Here is a 24,632-nt window from a genome sequence, read left to right as displayed (position 1 = left end):
TATATTTTTTTGATGTCCTAGGTGTTCTCCAATTATCATTAACCCAGTATGTTTTAAAACCAGTATTAGAAGAAGCAATTATAGCAGGGAACTAGTTTTGCTTCTTTCCAATCAACAGGAGGAAATAATAAGAGAAGGGTTTCAATCATGAGCTGAGAAACCTGCTTCCTAAGCAAAAATCCAGAAGAAAAATTGGCCACTTGGGAAAGAAGGAAGCAAAAATTTCTTGATCCCCTGCTGTGTACTAGATATTTTCACCTGTTATTTCCCACAATCCTCATAACATCTTACAAAGTAAGTATCAAATTTTCCACTTTTATAGATGTGGGAACTGAGGCTTAGAGAAATTGGAAATATTCCCGAGGTAAAAAGACTAGTAAGTGCAGAAGCGGAGGTTTGAGCTATGCAAGCAAGCTTTGCAGGTCCGTAAGCTGGACCAGAGGTTGCCTCTGGCTAGGTCTGACCACTACATCACACCACCACCTTTGCAGAACAGCATCCTGTGGCTTGAGAGAAAGCAGCCATGTTCTTCCTTGGCCTTGCCCCCTCAACATCTCCACTGAACACAGTTGATTGGTCCTGGGTTAGACATTCAACCTAAGTTCAACCAATCTGATTGGTCCAGGGTTGGACACTGAACTCAAGCCCAATCAATCTGATTGGTCAAGGATTGGACACTCAGCCCAAGCCCAACCAATCACAGACTTTGTCTCTGGGATTCTTCACATTGGAACCAGAAAACAAAGCCAGACCCTCTCTGATATCTGGCAGCGGCAGAAGTGAGGCTGAGACATGAAGGCCAGGAGCAGCGGGCAGACATTCACAGGGGAAAGTGGAAACGAAAGAGGAACAGAGAGATGGCAGAGCCCCTGCCGTGGGAAGTGCCCAAAGCCCAGCTGCATCTTCATCCTTCCTGTGGTTTGCTTGTTCAACCTTACCGTGCCCATGAGCCAATAAATATCCCTCTGCCCAAGCTGGCTCTAGTCATAGTTTAGCCTTGAACAACCAAAAAGAGTTTGGACTAATATGAAGGTCCTGTGTGTACATTTCCTAGTCCTTGACTGGAGATGGGATAAGTAAAGGGGGGGTCAGACTGAGCCAAGGATGTCCCTTAATTCCATAACCCGAAGGAGATTCACTTGAAAACCTTTCCATGCCTGAAGAGTGACTACTGGTTTCTAAGGAATTTAAAGGGCTGGTCCCAACTCAAAACAGTGCAGGATATGAGCAGGAGCAGGGAGTGGAGAGATGAGGCCACTTCACAGCCACAACGCAGCCCACACGTCACCCTCCTCCCCTCAGCCTCCGTCTCACCATCTCTAGAATGAGACAGCTGACTAGATCAGGCTTTCAGCCACTCACCTACTGCCCTCACCATGGGAGCCAGTGTTCACACAACACTTTTAAAAACGGGTTCACTTTGTTGTCTTTATCTGTGAATAACGGATTCGATGTGCCAGCTGTATTTTTCCAATCCATATTAAAATGCATAACAACTCAAATGAAACACGTTCGACTGTGTGCCATGCAAATCCCCTCGGGTTCCACACTCTGCAAAATCACGGAGCAGACAATCTCTAAGAAGCCGACGACTGTGTCTTGGAAGACAGTGATAGAAGGCCAGTCACTCAGTGTTCATTCAACCAGCACGGACAGAGTCCCTGCTCCAGGCCAGCCCCACTGAGAAGCTGCAGCAATCCATGTAGTGTTAGCTGACAGGAAGTGCGCATTTACGATGGGCTAGACACTGTACTGAGTGCTTTATAGCCGTTAGCTCATTTTCATCCACTGAAAACTCCCACGAGGTAGATATAACTAATTTCCGAATCTCAGAACAGTGAATTATTCATCACTTAATCCGAAAGCCAGTGTGTTAGTTTTCTGTCACTGCCCTAACGAATTGTCACAAATTTAGTGGCTTAAAACATCACACATTTATAATTTCACAATTCTCTAGGTCAGAAGTCCAACGTGGGTCTCAACAGGCTAACACGAAGGTGCCAGCAGGCTGCATTCCTTTCTGGCAGCTCTAAGGGAAAACCTGTTTCCTTGCCTTTGCCAGCTTCTAGAGGCCACTGCAGTCCTTGGCTCATGACCACCTTCCTCCATCACAAAAGCTAGCACCACAGACCGCATCCTTCTCATGATGTCATCTCTCGGGTTCTCTGCAGCCAGAAGTACTTTGCTTTGAAGTACTCCTGTGATGAGATCGGCTCCCCTGGATAATTCAGGATCACCTTCCCCATCCCAAGCTCCTTAACCTTAACCACATCTGCAAAGCTTCTCTTGTCACTTAAGGTGACATATCCACAGGTCCCAGAGATTAGGATGCGGACATCACTGGGGGTTATTATTCTGCCTATCACAGAGAGCAAGGGGCACACGAGATTCAATCCCAACCCCCAGGCCGCAGACCGGCACAGGTCCACGGCCTGTTAGGAACTGGGCCACACAGCAGGTGGTGAGCGGCAGGCCAGCGAACAAAGCTTCATCTGCCGCTCGCCATCGCTCACATTACAGCCTGAACCATCCCCCGCCCCCCGCATCCGTGGAAAAACTGTCTTCCACGAAACCGGTCCCTGGTGCCAAAAAAGTTGGGGACCGCTGCTTTATCCCATGGTCTTAACCACTACCTCAGAGAGAGGCAGCACTCAAGGGGCTGCTGGCTTAGCGAGAGATGGACAAGTGACAGAGAAAGCATGCCCGCCTGAAACTACAGTCCATGTTGTTTTCTTGTTTATTGTCTCTTTAACTTGAATGTAAACTCTATAAAGGTGGGGATTCTTTGTTTTTTTAATTTAATTAATTTATTTTTTAGACAGCAGGTTCTTATTAGTTATCTATTTCATACTGAAGGTGGGGATTCTGATGCCCTGTACACAGCTGTATCTTATCACCCAGAGCCGCGCTGTCTAATACGGTGGCCACAAGCCACACTGAGCACTGGGAATGTGACCAGTCCTAATTGAAATGTGCTGTATGTGTAACATATACACCAGATTTCAAAGACTTAGTATGATAAAAAGAATTAAAACATCGTATTAGTATTTTTGTATTGATTACACGTTAAAATTGATAATATTTTAGACATATGAGATTAACTAAAATAAATTATCAAAATTAACTTCATCTTTTTCTTTTTACCTCTTTTAATGTAGCTACCAGAACATCTAAATTACATATGTGGCTCACATTATCTTTCGATTGGATAGCACTGACCTAGAAAAGTACTTGGCGCACAGCAGACACCCAGTCCGTACCGGATGAGTGAACAGAGGGGTGAAACAGTGTGAGAGAGTGGGGAATAAAACCGGCATTTTCAGGACTTCCCTGGTGGCGCAGTGGTTAAGAAACTGCCTGCCAATGCAGGGGACACGGGTTCGAGCCCTGGTCCGGGAAGATCCCACATGCCTCGGAGTAGCTAAGCCTGTGCGCCACAACTACTGAGCCTGCGCTCTAGAGCCCGTGAACCACAACTACTGAGCCCGCGTGCCACAACTACTGAGCCCGTGTACCTAGAGCCCGCACTCTGCAACAAGAGAAGCCACCACAATGAGAAGCCTGCGCACCGCAAGGAAGAGTAGCCCCCGCTCGCAGCAACTAGAGAAAGCCCACACACAGCAACGAAGAACCAACACAGCCAAAAATAAATAAATAAATAAATATTTAAAAAAACAAAAAAACCGGCATTTTCAAATGTGCAGTCTGAGTCACGGAGTCATGGGCTTCATGCCCCAAGAGGCAGGCAGTGGACGTGACATGGATTCACACAGTGAACCAGTGTTTCCTGAACACCTAGCAAGAGTGAAGGTAAAATTTAGTCTAATCATCGTGGTAGAACCAGTGAAGGACTGGTTGTAGGCTAGGAAGTGAGGTGGCTGAATTTCTGTTTGAGAAAGCGGGTTCTTTATGTGAGCTATGAAGGCTGGATGGGGAAGGGGCTTGAGGAGATAGGGAATCACGCCCCTTTGAAGAGGAAGTAGTTAAGGAACAACATGAAGCGGCTTACAGGACAAAAGGGAGGGGAGGCTTTATGTATTTCAGAACCAGCTGGGTGAGAAGCACTTACGTGGGATTGGGTAAAACTGTAAACGGAAAGATCACAAAGACAGGGAACGTCTCTGTTCTGCCCACTAAGGGTGAAAGAACAAAGGCTCTCGAGTCCAAAGTGGGGCAAATCGAGGGCAGACAGCAGGAAGGAATGTTTCATCCTAGAGATCATGAGGCTGGAGGCCGCTGCTGCAGAGATGACGTGGATGCCTGGGAGCCGGGTCAACGCAGCGCTGGGCGGTGGGTTCTGGAAAGGTCAGCGCCGCCCTGACCGAGAGGAGAGAACCCGCCTCGCTGGGGCCTCCAAAGCACCAGCCGGTGCTCCCAGCACATCTGGCTCTTTGTTACAGAACCAGGGGCAGCACGCTTTAGAAGGGAAGCCAATAGATTCAGAGGTGTCTCAAGCCTTATCTGCAACACGTCTTCATTAAATATTTCATGGAGGAGAAAGCCCACTTCAAAGGAGGAAAGACTTTGCAGCGTCCACAGAAAAACTGGTGTTTCCCTGCCAAAGTGGGAGCCAGCCACGGAGCTTGCACTCCTCACTGGTGTTTTGTTTTCCCCTCTGGGCACATGCCAGTTAATTTCAACACAGAAACATAACTCACAAATGTCCAATCCATACCAGTGGGACAAGGGAACCAGGGCCCAAGCCGGGAGGGAGGAGGCTGCATTGTGAGCACAGAATGGGGGGGGAGTGCCCTCACTCTGCACTTGGGGCAGCCCTTGCCCCGTTCCTGGGATCCAGAGGGAGCCCAGGTACTGCCTGCAGCCTCCCTGAGCCTCCAAATGCCCAGCAAAGGCAAGACTTCCCTGCACAAGTGAGGCTACAACAGGGCCAGGGACAGAGAAAAAAATTTTCATGGAAAAAAGGAAGTGATTTCTGGGAAAGAAGGTGAGTTTTACACCAATATTTACTTTTTCTCCCTTCCAAAATCCCACTGAAAGGATTTTGAAAGTAAAATAAAAGCACAACACCAAGAATGTACCCTGATATAAACTATGGACTTAAGGTGATGATGTCCCGATGCAGGTTCATCAGTTGTAGCAGGTGGGGGGTACTGGTGATGGAGGCAGCTGTGGATGGGGGTGAGGGTGAAGCTCTGTGCTTTCCTCCTAGGTTTGTTATGAACCTAAAACTGCTCTAAAAATAAAGGTCTTTTTAATTAAAAACTAAAACAAAATAAACCAACAAACACGAAGAAAATGAGCAAGGAGACAAAAGCGACGGAACACTGGAAGCAAGAAAACAAGTGAAGAAGTAACAGACTTAGACCCCAGGCGACGGACGCCTAAGCCTGCAGGGAGCTGAGAAGCAAACCCATTTACGTAATAGGGGGTCCCCAAAAGGCTCGGCACCAGGAATTTCTGGAGTCCTTCATGGGTCCCCCTTAGCTTGTGAGGTAAAGTGGGGAGGAAGGAGCTGCATTCTGAGCACCACCCGCCCCCAGGTTCACCATCTGAGCTCAAGACACACCGGCTCCGACCTCACAGCAACCCACAGGGTCATTTCTTATTTCCAGCCTCATTTTCCCCAAGTCTCTTTTTTTTTGAAAATGTTCAATCCTACAGAAAAATTAAAGAAAAAGACAATGAATACCCTTCATTCGATCACTAATGATTATTTTACACATTTTCTTTATATGTGTGTGTGTGCAAGTGTGTGTGGTGTGTAGACCATTTGAAAGTATTTCAGCCTATATCTCCTAAGAATAAGGACATTCTCCTATAAAATGATATAAGAAAAATTAACAATCAGTTTATAATTTTATCTAATATGTAACATGTATTCAAATTTTCCCGATTGTTCCTTTGGGGAAGCTAGAGTGTCCTTCGTAAACAGTTTTGTTTCTTTCTTTGAGTCTAAAACCAACAAAGGTTCACGTGTTGTGTTAGGTGGTGATGCTCTCTGACCTCGTTTAATCTCGACTCCCATTACTTCAAACTGCAGTTATCAGACCAACGGCATCGCATCACCTCAGGTACTGTTAGAAATGCAGAGGCTCAGGCCCAACCACCCCACCTTCTGAATCAAAATCTGCCTTTTAGCAAGATCGCCAGGTAGTTTGCATGCATGCTGAAGTTTAAAAGCCACTGACCAGGCCAGGCTGGCCCCAGCGCGGGTGTGGACAAGGTCGCTGCTCTCGGGGCGGCGGGATGGAGGTGTCGCGCCGCCGCCCGGGGCCCCGCGGGGACAGTGCCTTTGAGGATGAGAGCATGAAGCTCCAGCAGCTGAAACTGGATAATCAGAGAGTGCTGCTGGAGAAGAAGCAGAGGAAGAAGCGCCTGGAGCCACTGGTGGCGCAGCCGAACCCGGAAGCCCGGCCACGTGGGTCAAAGCCGAGGGGAAGTGAGGGGCACGCTCCGCTGGTGGAACCTCAGGCCCCGCCCAGCGGTGTCATCCTGCATGGCAGTGATGGTCCCGCTGCCTTCCTGAAGCCAGATGCTCAAGATGTGGAAATCAGACTTCACGTTCTCTCAGTAGGATCTTCTGCCAGGGAGGAGGATACTGAAGGAAGTGCTGATGGAGATAGCACTTGGGACCCTGCTTCCAAGCCAGATCTTCAGGAGATTCTCCAGAAACATGGTATCTCAGGGAGTTTGAACTTTGATGAGGAGGAGAGTGATGGGGAGGAAGGACAAGGGAAAAATCTAAGATCTCATTCGTCATATTCAGAGGCAGAGAGACCCAGTTCTGCATCCAGCCAGAAGCCAACCACAGATACAGGAGCTTCTGGAACTGCAGCCCAGCACACCGATAACCAGCTGGGAGAAATAGAGATTTAGAGGGCTTCGCATACAGTCCTGCCCCTCGAGGTGTCACAGCGAAGTGTCAGATAACTCGGGATAAAACAGGAATGGATCGGGGGCTCTTCCCCACCTACTATATGCACTTGGAAAAGGACGAAAATCGGAAGGTAGAAAGCGGAAAAAGAGCAAAACATCCAACTACCTTATCGCCACTGATACAACAGATTTATCTCGTGAAGGAGAAAGTTATATTGGCAAACTCAGGTCCAACCTCATGGGGACCAAGTTTACAGTTTAGGACCATGGCGTCAGCCCGGCCAAGGCCCAGGGTCTGGTAGAAAAGGTCTGCATGTGGCAGGAGCTGGCCGCCGACTGCTACGTGAGTGCCGCCCCCTGTTTCCTCAGCCTCCTGGCGTCCCAGCCCTGGGCTTGCAGTCCCCCCCCCCATCCAAGCTTGTTTCTGTATACTCAAGTTATTTATGAATTGCCAAGTTTAGCTGTATTTACTGTTTCAGCCGGCCCTCACTCATCTCCTCTTCCCTCTTCCCAATGCCACCGTGTTAACGCAGGCCCTCCTTACCGCTTACCCGTTGGCTCGCGGGTACAGTAAATTGGAAGCCGGTCTCTGCTTTTCGCCCTCTCGACCTGGTTCATCCTGTACAGCTGCTGCTGAGCGGTCCAGCTCCAGCGGATGCTGCCCTTCTCCTGCTCCACATCCTCTCAGGCTGCCCCTTGAGCCCAGAATCAAGCCTGGACACTGCACCTTTCCCTCCTGGCTCCCCGGCTGGCACGCTCCCTGTGCATTCCCGTCATTCTAGCTGCTCCTCTCGTGCTTGTGCCCCACCTGAGAGCCTGCCCTTCCCCTCCTTTCCTCTGCCCGTCCACCAGGGTCAGCAGAGGGGTCTCTCCCGACACTAGATGTGCTTGATGCTCCCCTCGGTTCCCCGCGCTTCCTCTACTGCCCCAGACTGCTTCTTCAGCACCATCCTTCTCTACCAGCTCGTAAGGTCCCATTCACTGCTGTTTCCACGTGAACACGGACCTGGAGCGTAGTGGGCATGCGAAGTTGTGGAGTCAAAGAAGTAAGGAGTTAACCCGACTCAGTTGTTGCTTTGATCCCAAAGTCTCAACTTTCCATCAGTTAGAATTAATCTCATCACTTGATTCCCATGAAATTTTATCTAAGTGACTGAGAATCATGTGACTTAACACTTTATAATGTATAGATGTTTTCTCTTAGCTTCAGAATCAATTAAATATTTTAACTATGAAAAAAAAAAAGCACAGAGAGACATACAACACGTCCATACACACCACATACACACACGGATGTATATATATAGACACCCACACACATACATCTATACATACCTGTATACACACATACATGTACACATATACAGAGCCACACATATACACACCCTCACACATACATGTGTACACATCCACACACATGCATATATACACAAATACTCGCAACCACACACATACGTACATACACACACACATACACACACATACACACACACCTATAGCCTTTCTGTTGTTTCTCACAGGCAATGGCTTTCTTTTTTGTCTGAAAGGTCCAGGCCAGTAGCCTTGTAGAAAGCCCCACATTGTGCATTTTTCTACTTGCTTCCTCATGATTCGATTCAGAGTAAACATTTTTGGCAAGAATATTATGTAGATGATGTCATCGACTTCTCACTGTATCACATCAGGAGGCCCATAACGTCAGGACTTCCCTCTCTTAGAGACACTAGGTTTGATCATCAGTTAAGGTGGTGACTACTATCTTCACCATAAAGGCCCATTTTTCCCACTGTGATTTGTAGTTAATCTGTGGGCTGATTCTCTGGAATCATATTAATATCCTGCTCCCCAATGCCTTTCACCCAATAGTCTCAGCATCATTTGTGGGCCTTGCACTGGAGGTTGCAAATTGGTAACTTTCTCATTCCTTCTACGTTGATTGCTGGCATTCTGCTGTAAAGTGTTTCTCTCTTCTCCTCTCTCCGCCACCCCCCACCCCCATCTCTCCTGGACTACTATCAACCATGAACTCATAAATACTGTATTATTCTATTTGATGCTCAAAAACTATCCTTGTGGGAGCCCACACAAGCTGGCAGCTGTGTGTCTTATTCCTTTCTGCATGTCTAGGAGCTGTGTGACTTTGGACAAGTGATTTAACTTCTCTGTTTTTCAGTTTCACCATCTGTTAAACAGATGATAACTGACCATCAGCTGATGGGTTGGTGTAAGAATTCACTGAAGGAATGCATGTAAAACCCTGGCAACTGTGCCTGCTACATGATAAGCCCTATGTAAGTGCCCGTTCTTATATATATTCTTGTGATCTTTACCATCATCATCACCACCACAAGCCCAGCCTTCGGCACAATGCCAGAGCTCCGCAGGCAGTTTAGAAAAGGAGGAATGGGGGAGGGAGGAGAGGAGAAAGGGTGGGGTAAAAATCTTTAAAGAAGAAAGAACATGTCGGAAAATCCCAGCACCACCTTCCTCCCCTCCCCACCCTCGCTCCCCAATGCATGACCGGGTCCTAGCTACCATCCAGCCCACACCACTGCTCCTGGAGAAATATTTGGTGAACTGAATTAACATGGGGCTCTCAGATAAACCCAAACGCTGGTTGAGAAGATGTGTGCTCTTTCCCATCTGCTGCCTTCCAAACAAGGTTGGTCTTATTATTTCAAATGACACGCAGTTCTCTGTAAATTTGCTTGTCGTGCCAATCCAGCTTTTATGTAAGTGTGTTTCATTTCCCTCTGCATACAAGTCACTGATGCAAGGCAGCTACATCCCAGGTCTGCTGTGCTCCCTGGAGGATGGCCTCGGACAAGTCTTCAGTTCCTTGACCTCAGCAGGCACCTTGGAACTCTCTGCAGAGACCGTGAAGAGCCTCTGAATGTTGAGGGGTAAGGATGGTAAGAGAAGAAGCAAGAAGATCAGGAAGTGGGTGCCTGTTGAAGCTGGCAATGTGTGTGAGTTGGTTGTATTATTTTCTCTAATTGCACATATTTGGGATTTTCCATTCCAACAAGTTGAGGGAGAAAGCCTCTGAGAGCTGGGCATCTCGTGTGAGTTTTGCAGGGTGAATAGGAGTTTCTGATCCAATGAGAAACAGAAGAACAATCCAGATAGAAAGAGACGTCACAGGAGAAGAGCCCACAGAGAAGTACAGCCCGGTAGAAGGTTGCTCTGTTTCAACGTCAACCAGTGAACTGCAATTGGATGCTGGCACTACCCACCCAGTTAGTGCGGACGCCACAAGTTAAGCAGGCCTCCTGACAAGACCTGCTCTCACTTCAGACACCAACTACAAGGGGGGTCCCCAGACCACCCATGCTTCTGCCCAACTGGTTTCAACTTGGGGGGGGAGGTTCCTATGTCCCCCTTTGATAATTCACTAGAACGGCTCACAGAACTAAGGAAAGTGCTCTACTCATTATTAGAGTTTTATTATAAAAGATACAGATCAGAACCAGCCTAATAATGAAACACACCAGACAGGTCTGGGATGGGAAGGACCCAGACGCTGAGCCCCCACGTCCTCTCCCTGTGGGAGTCAGGATTGTCACCCTCCAGGCACATGGATGGGCTCAGCAACCGGGAAGCTCCACCGAGCTTCAGTGTCCAGCATTTTCATTGGGGTTTCGTTACAGAGGGATGATTAGTAACTCAGTCTCCAGCCCCTCCCCACAGCCCGGAGGGCAGGCTGGTTCAAAGCTCCAACCCTCTAATCATGCAGTTGGTCTTTCTGGGGACCCATCTGCATACTGAGTCAACTCATCTCATTAGCATAATTTAGGTTTAATTTAAGGGGCTCATGAATTACAAAGGTACTCCCACCACTTGAGAAATTCGTTTCAGAAGCTCTATGCCAGCAACCCAGGATAAAGTCCGGACATATTCCTTATTATACAACAAGGGTACATGCAGTGGAGAACACGAGGCAACAGGCAGGCACCGAGGACAGGCTCTGCTCTGGGTGCTCTATCTACACAAGACATCACTCAGTCCTCACGGCTCACTGCAAGGTGTGTGTGCAGGGGAGGGAGAAAGTGACAGAAAGCAGGAGTGGGAAGAAGGGAGAGAGATGGAGGGACAGAGAGAGGAAGAGGGGGGAGAGAGAGTGGGCGAAAGAGAGAGAGAGCTGGTGGGAGGCAGAGGCAGGAAGGAAAGAGAGGGAGAGAAGGATTTCAACTCCATTTTACAGGAGTCTGAGCCCCAGAGAGGGTGAATGTCAAGTCCAAAATTACTTGGGTATTAGAAGGCAGCAACAAGACTCAAATCTAGGCCAAGTGGACTCCCACCTGTGCTTTTTCAGTCTGGAGCAGAGGAAAAAAGTGAGCTTAGGAAGGATCGTGTATAACAAAGGTGCTGAGACTTTATTCTGTTGGGTAATAAGAACGGGCAGAGGTTTGCAGGCAGGGAACGCAGTAAGACCTGCACCCACAGCTCCATGGGACGTGGAAAGGAGGGAGCCGGCAGGAGTGGGAGGGCAAAGAGAAGAACTGGGTCCAGATGGGCACAGAGGAGGCCCAAACTAGAGGAGTCAGGGAGGTGATGGGGTGGGGAGCCAGACCAGACGCAAGGGATGGGCTGCAGGTGGACCAACTCCCATGTAGGAGCAGAGGCCCTTTCCCTGCCATCTAAATGCAAGTGGGCCCACTATGTTATACAATACCCAGCCTCTGCTTTCTATACGTGCATGTCAGACAATTCCGCTCTTATGCAAGCCCACGTGTAATCCTTTCAGCATCCCAGATGTCACTGGTGCACCAGCCAATTCCCCTTTCCCCTTGACAGCGTACACTAGACCTTCCTACAGTAGAGAGCCTGCTGGCACTTTCCCCCACCCAGAGTTGTCATGGGAGATCTACAAAGAACCAAGAGAAGTGACTTGAGGCTTTTGCACAACATCCTGGACATGCCAGGCCAAGTATTCGTGGGCAGCCCAGCTCATCTCCTTTGGAGAGCCACACCCCACCCCCTTGCTTGGGGTTCTAGAGCAAATGTTTGGGATGGTACACCTCACACACACTTGCTGCAGTGATGGGCTTACAGCCAGGCTCAGCCAAACTTGCTTCTTCATCCCCCAGTGACAGTGATTGGTCCAAGGGAAGCCAATCAGAATCCTTCCTTGGAAGTGAAGGGCAGCCCTGTTCCTGTTTGGGTTTCTACCACTACCAGTCACATCCTCTAAAGGCAGGGAGCACACCACTCCAGCAGCACCAAGAAGGCACTGGGGTGGGGGTGGGGAGAGACAGGGGACAACGTCTGAGAGGCCCGGGCTCAACCCGTGAACTTCCAAGTTACATGAATCAATTATTTTTTCTTTCAAGATAGTCTGAAGCAAGTTTCTGTCCCTGATTCCAGAGAGGGCCTGCTAATCCATGACATGGCTTTGAATCAAATGTTACACCACCTTCACCACGTCCCCTAGGCCCTCTGGTGTCTGGGGCAGTGTTCTGATCCGTTTGTTTACTATTGGCCCTGGCCTGGGGAAAGAGACCTGGGTGCTACAGGGTTTAGAAACTCACATGAGCAGCAGGCTGGCAGATGGGAAGGGTCTTGCATCTCAGCATGAAAACCCTTGCAGCGCACCTGGGAGGCAGTCAAGGAGAGCCAGTCTGTGGAAGGCAGGTGCTCAGGGCCGAGTGTGAGGGACAGGGATGCAAATGGGCTGTCAGCGAAGAAACCGACAGTAAAGGGAACGCCTACCAAGGGGCATCAAGGGGTTGGGCAGGGAATGAGAGGATGTAGCAGGAGCTCGGACTAGACAGAGAGGAAATAAGAACAGTGCATTTCCACTCGAATTAAGGTAAATGGCCCAGAATTCTGTGTGCCAACTTTTGCCCCAGCTCCTAGTAGAGAGATTCCACACACAAATCTGGGCTACAACACAGCGGTAGATTCCACCGGACCCAGACTGGGAGCAGAGAATCCCAGACCATGTTTTTCATTCATTATTGTTCTTGTTAATAACGGGCGGCGGCAGGAGCCACAGCGAACAGCCAGTGGACTGTGTGTGCTGGGCAGCACGCTCATAGCCTCTGTTAATATCGGATTCAGTCCTTGGGTCCTTGTTCAACTCGGTCAGGTGAGCGGTGGGATCCCATTTCCCAGATGAAGACGCGAACGCTTGAGAGGTTACATAATTCGTTCCCAGCTTCTCAGCTCCTAAGTGGTAAAGTCATTACACAGATAGGAAGACTAAGGCCCACAGAGAGAAAGTGACTCGCTCCATGTCCCACAGCAAGTCAAGCTAGCAGAAGGATTCCAACTCAAACTCACAACTCAGGGTTCTCGGTCCAGTGTTCTTCTCCCGGCAGACCTGAACTATTTCAGCAGCACCAAAGGAACACCATCCAGAGAACAGGCTATACCATTAGGCTGACTGCTGTTCTGCATTCTTGGATCCTTCCATGAGAATTTTAGCCAATGCCAAGGGTTCAGAGGAGGGGTACTTTCGGGGTGGATGAACCAGAGGCTGTAAGTTGGCAATCCACGGGCTGGTCAGAAGCGTTTTTGTTTTGCCTGCAGAGTGGTATATGAATTTGATTCAATACTTAAAAATTGAGGGCTTCCCTGGTGGTGCAGTGGTTGAGAATCCGCCTGCCAATGCAGGGGACACGGGTTCGAGCCCTGATCTCGAGGATCCCACATGCCGCGGAGCAACTGGGCCCGTGAGCCACAACTACTGAGCCTGCGCATCTGGAGCCTGCTCTCCACAACAAGAGAGGCCGCGACAGTGAGAGGCCCGCGCACCGCGATGAAGAGTGGCCCCCGCTTGCCGCAACTAGAGAAAGCCCTCGCACAGAAACGAAGACCCAACACAGCCAAAAAATAATTAATTAATTAATTAATTAATTAAAAAAAAAAAAAAAACTTAAAAATTGAGAGGTTCCACACACGAATCTGGGCTATAACACAGCGGTAGATTCCACCAGACCCAGACCGGGAGCAGAGTATCAACCAAGCACAGTGAGTGATGAACCAGAGTTCATCCTCCCTACCTCCATCTCCATTCAGAAAACTCGGGCATTCCTACTGTGTTCGTACATAGGATCTCATGGAACTAGAAAATGATGCAGCCCCTGCATCAAGTTGATCCTTTATGACAGTCAGATGGTCTTCTGCAAAGCTGCTGTGCATAACAGACAACTCCCAACCCCCAGTGGTACAAAAATATTTATTACTCTAAGGTATGTAGATTTCAGGGGACGCTCTACTTCTGGCTTTGTGGGGTGTGGGGCGAGCTCGGGTCTGCTCTACATCTCTCTCCAGGACCAGCAACTCATCTGGGCAGTCCCTTCTCCTAGCAAATGGCAGAAATGCAAGTCTGGGCAAAATTACACAAGTACGATTAGAGACTCTGCTTTTGTGCATCTACTAGCATTTTATTGGCTAACAGCCCATGACCACACCCAGAGTCAATGGGGTAGAGATAAATACTCCACCTTCTCTGTAGAAAGACACTACAAAGTCCTAGGGCAAACAGAAAGTCACAAAAATTATAATAAAAAAAAAAATCCCACAAGGACTCAGAGGCAAAAAATATACAAACCAATTTTCACTGCAAAGTAAAGGAGCTGTTACAGTGGAGGATTACTGGACTGAATGTCAATATTATGACATGGTATGAGTGTGTTTCGTGTTTGGTAAATGCAATCATTGTTGCTTTTGTTGTGGTCATCCATTTACAATGCTTGGTGTCAGTTTATTTATCTCTTGTAAAAATGAAATACAGTGTGTGTGTGTGAAAAAAAAAAAAGAAATTAAGTAATAGGAATTCAAAAAAAAAAAAATGTCCTAGGGCAAGGGATGTGGGTGTATAATCCTATCACAAGGAGGGAGTGAAGCCTCGGGACTGATCAATCTACGACACTCATAAGGCATCAGCCCTTTCAGTCACTGATTTGCCACTCTGTTGAGCCCTGCGGGAAAGGAGGACAGAGATGTGATGGGGTGGGTTGCAGTCTGTCTGCACTACGCCAGAAGACTGTGCTCAGAGCTAAATAGAGAACAAGAGGCCGCAGTGGAAAATGCACTGGAGAGAGGGGAGCAGCCCATGCCTCTGGAAAAGAAGTACAGCGCTCGGGTTCCGTGATCCGGGGACCTGCGGCAGGAGGCAAGTGTCAGAGCACAAGGTACGGCTGCTCTCACCACCTGAGAGCCAGCCAAGAATGCGGAGGAGGTCAGGAGCGGGCCCCCGTGGGCGGACAGGGCCACGGCACCGAGGCACTTCTCGCTAACAGGCCTGCTTCAGACAGTGACTCACCAAACGCGGGGATGGATCCCAAGCCCAGTGAGGGTCCTGCAGTCCTCAGGTCAGGGCTCAGAGAGGACCAAGCCCTGGGCAGTCAGCCAGACCAGATTCTGCCAGGATGTCTCTGAAAACCTCCTCCAGCCTGAGTCACTGAGGCTTTGAAAGCTCTCCTTTAACCCACTTCAAGCCTCGGGCTTTACTTGAGAAAAGTTGTACAACAAGAAAGAAGAGGAAAGAAAAGGTGGTGACTGGAAAGGGATTTTTACAAATACACAGACTGGGTCTTTTAAGGGAGGGCAATTCCTTGGTGGGCACGGTTGTCCTGGGCTAGAGAGAGAGACCACCCAGCCCTCTCTCTTTGGAGAAGCCTGGCAGAGGCCTTCAGAGCAACGTCCTGGCTTCCTCGGCAACACTGACCCACAAGAAGTGAATTACGTCTCCATCAGCATTTACATGCCTCACGTGGGGCTGCGGTGGCTTGGGATGGAGAAAGATTCTTCTCTCCCCCAAACTGGCCCCTGAAGCCAAGAAGTCCCACCAACCCCAACCTTCAGTAGCCAAATCAGCTCGAGCACATGCTCGGGAAGAAAACACATAATAAACGTCAAAGCTGAGCTCAGCTCCTGGAATTCAAAATCATGTAGCTGGTCCAAACTCGTGAGAATAGCATAAATGAACAAGTTCACTTCTGTAACTTTACAGATGGAGCAGCTGAGGCTTTGGGTTCAAGCGGGTCTTCAAACATTAGTTTTCCTCTAAGAATGGGAATAAATCAAATGAGGACTTTGGGTCAGACACTATGTTGAGGACCACGGCAGCTGCCAGCCCCTGGTCTTAACCTTTGTAAGAGTAAGGCACTCTCTGCCCATGCTTTCACCTCTGCCTGCTCACCCTTCCTCCCTGTACCATCCTTTGCTTGTCTGGGTCCTATGGAGCCTTCAAGACACAGCCTGGGAAATACCTACTCTAAGAAGCCCAACTTTTCCCCTCCTCACCCTCCCAACTCTTGTCCTGCTGGACCCAACGTCTCCCCTTCTGGGGTCCCAAAACACCTTCCTTTCTCATTCACCGAATGAGATAATGTGTCTTGTTTCTTTTCCCACATAAGCCTGTGCGAGGCAGGGACCGTTTATATTTTATTAACACTAGGAAGTACACAGCCCTTGTGTAGTTCATGCTGTAGAGTTGATACCCCATCCATGTGTGGACTAAATGAATGGGGGATGCTTATTATGCATATGGTGAAGAGTAGATTTGGTAAGTCATAAAGCGCAGACCCAGCGGCCGGAGCAGCTACAGCCAGCAGTGGGTGCTCGATAAAACTTAGTTTGAATACAACTAAAAGGCCAGCCGGAACCCCCAGATGGCCGATGGCATCCTGATGGTGCCCAGGGGAATCTGACAGTGAATGCCATTAAGCACATCCATAAATCCAGCAGCATCTCTGGGCCTCAGCCCAGAGGAGTTCATGCACCCACAGCCATGGTCCTGCAAGAATAATGATGAGGGAGGAAGAGTAATCAAGAGAGGATGATGGAATAACTGAGCAGCCATCAGAGCATTACCAGGGCCTTGGGGAGCCCCGGGCACCTCGGGCAGGGCTGGGAGGAAAGCAGAAATCAGGAGGGCTTGTCAGAAATCAATGGCATGGGCGGAGAAGTCCAAGGTTGGAAGAAGGGGCTGTTTTTCTCCAGATGACTTCCAGGAGCTTCCGAGAGGGGCCATTACAATGATGCATAGCTGGAGGGGCCTTCAGAGAGGCTGCCTCCTCTTGAGGACAAAATATTAAGCCATCGGTCAAATTTAAACACCCTCCCATCAAGAGTCTGGTTGAGGATAAAGGACTATGATTCTCCATCATCCACAGCTTAAGAACCAGCCCAGGAGGGAATGCCCAGGGGAGGGTCATTGATGGGGGGGGCTCAGGTGAAGTGTGTGATTTAGGGAGGGACTGTGGCAGGGACAGCTACTCTCCCATCATCAGGGGGCCACTGGGTTACAGCCCCGCCCCAGAGAGAAGTGGTGAAAGGGGCGAGAGTTATTAATTCTCGAATGCTCTGAATGTCCATTGGCCCCCGTGGCAGATCCATATCTCAACAGCACTAGCTACCGCGAATTGAGACCCACCCACACATTAAACATTTTGGACCCTGGTCCTCATCTCCACCAAGGAAAGGATGGCACTCCCACCTTAGGGAGACTGAGTCACTGGGTCACAGCTTGGCACTACTAACTGGTCCCACATTACGCATCCAGAAAATGTTGGAGGGCTGAGATTTGAACCCATGGATCCACCCCAAAGCTCACTGTCTTTCCTCAGCCCCACGCTGGCTGTTTGCTCTCATCACACTTCTGCCCCCGCAGGTAGAGGCTGAAGTGTTCTGGCTCAGGATGGGCGGAGGGTCTCCAGCTCAACAGACACGTGGTTCATCCTCCTGTTATCTCCTGGCCCCACCGATCATCCCACCCGTATCTGCCGCCTGACTATGTCCCGAGCTCTGTGCCGACACAAGGTAGGGGAGGAGCGAGGACGGCCGCCCCAAGGCAACTCCAGCTCCTTAAGATGTTCACGAACCTTCACTCCTAACTGTCAGAGCAAATTCTTCGAGGTGAGAATGGCCCTCTCCATTCTGCCAACCGAGAAACAGCGGCTCAGAGGGGCGACGGGAAGGACTGTGTGTTTCTCCCTGCCCCATGCGAGGAACTCAGCACACCTTATATATGTAGGCAGAGCGGCGGAGCCCTCAAGGTGACGTGGATGACAGAATAACTGCTCAAACTGGGGCCTCAGACCCACTTTCCCTGCCTCCTCCATCACCCAAATGTGGATTTTTTCCTCGCTTACTGCTGTAGACTGAATTTGCCTCCACCCCCCAAATTCACATAATGAAGCCCTGACCCGCAATGAGACTGCCCTTGGCTTGGAGATGGGGCCTTTCAGGTGGTATTTAAGGTTAACTGAGGTCATGAGGCCGAGGCCCTATCCTGTAGGACACCAGAGCTGGCTGTCTCTCTGTCTCTGTCTCTCTCTCCATGTGTGCGCACAGGCCAAGCGAGGACACAGCGAGAAGGCGGCCATCTGCAAGGCGGGAAGAGAGGCCTCATCGGGCATCAACGCTGTGGGCACCTTGATGTTGAACATCCAGCCTCCAGAACTGTCAGAAAATAAAATTCTATTGTTTAAGCTACCCAGTCGGTGGATCCTGTTATGGCAGCCTGAGCTGACCCTACAGCTACTTTCAAGACTGTCTCTTCCTTCAGCCTGTAGGGTTTGTGTACACCCCTCACATCCTCTTGCTCTCCTCAGATCACGGCCAGCTTCTCTGGCTCCGTCTTGCTAATGAGGCTCTTACTGGTGTCTGGTCTGTGCACGCCACGAGGGCCTCCCTGTTCCTGGAGCCGAGGTGGGAGGAGGCTGTCTGAAGCCTTTCCCAAGCCTCTCATGCTGCTTATGGCAGCAGTGGGCAAATCCCTCATAAAGAGCCTGGACGTTAAGTGGGACCAAGGGTGCTTCGGGCTACAGTGGTGGAGGGGAGCCTGGTCACAGTGCAGTGTCACTGTCACCAAGGTGGGACCATTTTTCACTGCAGAAGTCAGAGAGTCACCAGACACTAGAACCACATGATAAAGTGGACACAGCATGGACTTGACTTCTGGCTCTGCCACTTGCTGAGAGACTGGTAGTCAATAGGGCTACGCGCCAGCATCCTGGCACCCTCCTTTCAGGTAGGTGGTAGGATTGATCTTCCCGCCTCCTGGAAGTTGGGTGTGGCCATACGACTTGCTAAAGCCACTGAAATGAGACCTTTAAGGGCCAAGGCTTGCCTCATTATACTTTCTTTTCCCTCTGGCACGGCAAACAAGGTTCCAAATGGTGGCTGCTCCATCAGCCTGGGTTCCTAAATGAGAAAAAGAGCAAGGAGCAGAACGCATAGCTGTCCCATGGTGGATATACAGAGTGAGCAAGAAATAAACCTCTGTTTTCAGTCACAAAGATTCAGGGGCTGTTTGTTGCTACAGCATAACCTAGCTCATCCTGAGTGATACAGAGACATTGATTAAATCACAGTCTCCTTGAGACTTCATTTCTGCACCTGTAAAATGGAGATAATAGTATCTCACTCACAAAGTTTTCGGGAGATAATACATACCATGCTTGGTACATAGTAGGTCTTTGACAAATGTTAGCTCTCTCTCTTTCCCTTCTCTGCACTGTTTTCCCCCAAATCCTTCGTGATGGCATTAGACATTTTGAGGCACCATTCCTTTAGGACAGATGCTCAGGCACATCCATCTATGTGTCCCTAGGACTCTGTACTACGTTGGCATCACAGCAAGTACGCAGTAAGTACGTATTATTGAACGCTTATATAGCAACTAAACTCTGACCGAGTTGTTAACTCTGTGCTGAGTACCAGATTCTGAGGTCTCTGAGAATCTCTCCTGCCTCTCACCTTCCAGGATATACATTTTTACCTTCTTCCCAGATCAAGATGGCACAAAATCCTAGACTCCTGGAGCTAGATGGGCAAATAAGTCCCCTTCTTTCATGCAGTAGTGGGATCCCCTCCGCAAAAGCCCTGCTGATCGATTTCTCAATCTCTGCCGAGACACTTTCAGCAACAGAGAACTTACTTCCTACAAAATGCTCTTCTATATTTGGAATTAGAAGGAGGTAGGTTTGGTTCTGGGCCAAATCCACGGGCCCTTCTAGCTACCCTACAAAGCATGTGCCATTATTATCACCCCATCATAAGATGGGACTCTAGGAAATGAGGGTTCAGAGAGGCAGATCAGTTTGCCCAAGGTCACACACCCAGTGCATTATCTTGTAGCCACACAAATAGTGCACACTTGAGAAATGTTAACAGATTGACTGACAGCTCAGTCCTGGGAGGGCCATTCCTAGCGACTCCAAATCCTCATGTAAACACCACCCCAGAATTTCCACCTAGGCTTCTGGGAACCTTAACAATGCAAACAGCCCTTCAGCACTGTTAAGACATAAATCTCAATAAATGATTTCCAATAACACAGTCCTTGCCAGGAAAGGAAACATTTACACTGCTGCTTGTGCATAATATAGGTTAACATTTCAGGATGCATTAAATGGGTAAATGTTTAGAGTGTGGTGAAGTTCTGGTTGTGAGTCAGGGCACTCTTCAGAAAAGACCAGATGCTGAAGGGAAGGGGATATTTTTAGACTTGGACCCAACCTGAGACTACCCGTAAGTACTTCGTGTTAGTGGGCACAGTGCGCAAGGCAGGAAAATAACATGTTGCTTTCAAACAGATGCTCCTGAACCTTTAGTACAAGCTGATGACTTCAAGATGGGCTGGCTGCTTTGTGGCTTCTTTGGAGACAGTCGAAATTAGGATGGGATTTGGTGCATGACAAAGCACCAAACCTGCCCAAGATGTGCCTGAATAACTAAAGAATGGAGATGCGTCAGACGAGCCACTGCTGAAATCAAAGGCACATGCAGGAGACTGGAATATTCAGTTGGCCTCTGGAGGAAGCAAAAGGAGGAAGACAAGCTGGGGGAAGAGATGAGAATGCTGTGGGGTGATATATTTTAAATAAATATGAGATTGAGACAGATGAAATCGCTGATATTTGACGTTTGTTGCCCCAAAATATGATACTTTCATATGGATTAATCTAATAATAGATATATTAATACATATTAATATCTATTAATGTAATATAACCACCACACATCCCAGTCAGCACCCACCACTGTGTCAGGGTGGAGTGGCAGACACATAACTGTGTGTCTGAGGCCACGGTCCACAGTACAGAACACCAGCCACATAAACTTTGGAGTTTATGTGCTGAAGTGAAAAGACCCAAATATTTTTGTCAAGATAGAAAAAAAAAAAAAAAAAAGACAGAAAGGATATGCTGTAATCTGAATTTTTATATACCTCCCCAAATTCATATGTTGAAATCCTAACCCCCCAAGATGATAGTGTTAGGAGGTGGGGCCTTTGAGAGGTTCTCAGGTCATGAGGGTGGAACCCTCATGAATGGGATTACTGCCCTCATCAAAGAGGCTCCAGAGAGATCCCTAGCCCCTTCCACCGTATAAGGAGGACACAGCACAAAGGTGCTGGCTGTGAACCAGTAAAGGACCTTCACCAGAGGATGACCACGTTGGCACCTTGATCTTGGAACTTCCCAGCCTCCAGAAGTGTGAGCAATAAACGTCTGTTGTTTAAGAGTCACCCAGCCAGTGGTATTTTGTTACAGCAACCCAGATGGACTAAGACAGGATAGTACCCTCAGGGGGAAAGACCAATTAAGACCCCAACCAAGCTGACTGAGCCTGGCAACTTTTGCAGTGTCTATCACTGATGTCCTAGCACATTAGCCGTGGGGCAGGGAGCCCAGGGCAGTGCTGAGAAGCCCCACCTCTACAGTCACACTGCCTGGGTTCAGGTGCTGCTTGTGCACTTTACGAGTGGTAGTGGGTTGAATGGTGGCCCCCAAAAGATATGTCCATGTCTTAACTCCCGGAACCTGTGACTATTATACCTTATATGAAGAAAGTTGGCTTAGGGTAAGGATCCTAAGAGGAATTTATCTTGGATTATCCATAAGGGTCCTAAATCCAACGGCATGTGTCCTTATAGGAGACAGACACAGAGAGGAACAGACACCACCTATGAAGAGGAGGAGGCACTGTGACCACATAGAGTGATGCGGCCACAAGCTAAGGAATGCCAGAGCCACCAGAAGCTTGAAGAGGCAAGGATGGAATCCTCTCCAAAGTACAGCCCCACTGACACCTTGATTTCAGACTTCAGGCCTCCAGAACTGCAAGAGATTAGATTTCCATTGTTTTAACCCACCAAGTTTGAGGTCATTTGTCACAGAGGCCACAGGAAACTCATACAGAAGCCCTCTGCCTCAATGCTCTCGTCTGTAAAATGGGATAATAACTTCACGAGAGGATGCAGATGAAGGTTTTAGCATGATACCTGGTATGCACTAAGCACTCTGTAAAAGTATGATGTAATTGGCAAACCACAGCAGGGACAGAGAATCGAATCAGATCCAGGGAAATGGAGATAACTGCCTGCCGTGTATGCATCTGGTGCTTCAAAGATGTGACACCTCCAAGTGTGAGACGTGAGGCGTTCCTGGAGGAGACCAGACCCCCTTGCCCGAGCCCCAGTCTCAAGTCACAACTGGGAGCTGAGAGCCCTTCTCCGATAACCCTCAGAAAACCGCAAGCAAAACCTGCTCTGGTTAAAAATGTATATATATTTATATGAAAGTATTCTGGAAGAGTCCATTTCCTTACAGAACTGCGTATCGTACACAATTTCAGCACTTGGGAATCTGGCATTTTGAGCTTGTTCAACCAATGGAAAAAGTGTCTTTCAAAAAGATAGTTATTTAAAAATAGGACACAAGGGAAGAAAATGGTTATTAAAAATGCTTAAGAGCCTTCCTGAACTTCAAGTGGGCTCTTCACAACAATAATACTGATGATTTAAGGGAAAAATGAATCAAGACTCTATTGATTAAATGTCCCTTAAATTATGTGTGGGTTTTAAATGTGTGGCAGTATGCAAAGCATGTTGGAAATAAAACGTTTGAAAAATCACCCAAGACCTTTAAAGAACTGGGAACGTAGCTGCAGCTTCAGCCCCAGGAGCGAACAGCCTGGGCAACAGAGAGCAGAAAGGGCAACCCAGAACCCTCAAGACCATCTGTGATCCAGGCCAGGGACGCCTAATCCCAGGGCCCTGACAGCAGGCAGTGATGTCTGCTTCCTGCTGAGGTGGCACTGGTCCTCCCAAGCCCTGGTGTTGGCTCTGCACCAATAACCTCAACATCATTCATTCCAGAAGCATTTGCTGAACACCTCCTGGGTGCCAAGCACCGTGCCTGAAGCCAGGGGATACGCAGTGCACGGTGTAATGCAGCCACAGACGTGAAAACAGGCTGTTTCGATAGGGGGTTGAGAATCTTGACCTGAAGGACTCAGGGTGGGCGACTGTGAATCCCCGTGGGGACAGCACATGCCCAGTTCAGGGAGATCGGGGGACTTCCTGGAGGAAAGGAAATCTGAGATGAGACCTGAAGGGTGAACCATCATTGGCCAGGGGCAGAGACGTAGGGGAAGAGTGGCACGTGCCACGGGGCCACAGGGACAGGGTGCTTCAGAACGAAAACAAGTGCAGCCAGGCCTGCTTCTGGGCCTCCCCTGGGCAGCTGCTGGACTCCGCTTCCTACAGCCCCTAGCTCTGCTCGCGCAGTGTCTTCAGAGCCTCTCGAATTCCTAAATAAGAGACTCACTGCGGGAGGACAGCCAGACAGCTTGCAGGGAGGCCTCAAAAGATGTGATGTCACGGAGAAACCTCTCAGTGTCAAGGGCAAATCCTCTCCCCAGCAGCCTGGCCCTCACCACATGACTGACCACCTCCCCCTCCCAGCACACCCTTCTCCTTACTCAGAGCTGGGCCAATTGGCAGGTTTCGTCCATCCTCCCCCCATCATGCTGAGCTGGGACCCCTCCTCTGTCTCTAACCTGCCCCACAGCAAAACCTCCTCCAGAACTGCTGCAGGGAAAGGCGAAAGCCTGGGGACAGTCCCTCCCCCATCGGCCCTCATGGTGGACACGGACCAGACCCTCGCCGTCCCCGGAAGCGGCATCTGAAGGCCCAGGAATGTCCCGGTTCAGAGACAGCGGCAGTCGCTCTCTCCCTGTGGGCCACATCTTCCACGTGGTACCCAGATCCCAGTTCCCCCCTTTCTGCTACGAGCTGCTCGAGAGCAGGAAGCCGCCCCCTTTTGCTCACGGTTGCTCTCCCATGGTTGTGTTGCCCAGTGCCTGGCGCAAGACGGTGCTTAATCAACATGGCCGAGGAATGCATGCAGACGTCCTGTGCACTGGCCCGGCCGGTTCACTGTTGCCTTGAAGCTCAGAAAGAACAGGGTGATGAGCCTCATCAGAGATTCAACCAAAGCAGATTCAGCCAGTCACACGACACTGAGAGGGAAAATCAGGACAAGAACCCGGGGCTCTGGACCCACACACACCCTCCCCACGCCCCCCACCCCACCAGCCTCACTTGTCCTCTGGCCCTGCAGGCTCTCTAGATAGAACCATTCTGTGCCTGCATCAGTCAGAGCACCCAGCAGGGCACATGAAGGGAGAACGATGAGGAGAAAGAAAGGGAAGAAAAAATAACCCATGATTCTCAGCCCTTGAGACGTCGGCTACCAGTACCCGAGAATTACACATTTGATTTTAAGATATTGTTTCCTCCCTTTTCTCCTTCCACAAAGTGGTACGTGGCCCATTTATATATTTAATTAGAATGGATTAAAATTAATAACATCTTGAGTGGTTCCTGACCCTTCTTGAGATAATTGGAGACACCCCGGTGTGATGTGAAACCAGGAGAAAGAATTGCTGATCTCACCAACAGAGGCTGAACTTTCTCGTGTGTATGTAATCAGCGCAGCCCCTCATCACCCTCTGTATATTTTTTAACTAAGACAGGTATTCTTACGATG

The 24,632-nt window shown here is 49.2% G+C and overlaps 1 pseudogene; it reads left to right on the top strand.

Moving 5' to 3' along the window:
* Positions 1-6,202: 6,202 nt before the first annotated feature.
* On the top strand, positions 6,203-23,769 carry LOC133077629 (tubby-related protein 3-like; annotated as a pseudogene).
* The last annotated feature ends 863 nt before the right edge of the window (positions 23,770-24,632 follow it).

This window comes from Eubalaena glacialis, chromosome 18 (assembly GCF_028564815.1).
Source record: "Eubalaena glacialis isolate mEubGla1 chromosome 18, mEubGla1.1.hap2.+ XY, whole genome shotgun sequence".
NCBI lineage: Eukaryota > Metazoa > Chordata > Mammalia > Artiodactyla > Balaenidae > Eubalaena > Eubalaena glacialis.
Note: the sequence above shows the minus strand (reverse complement) of the source record. Positions and strands in the feature narration are given on the sequence as shown.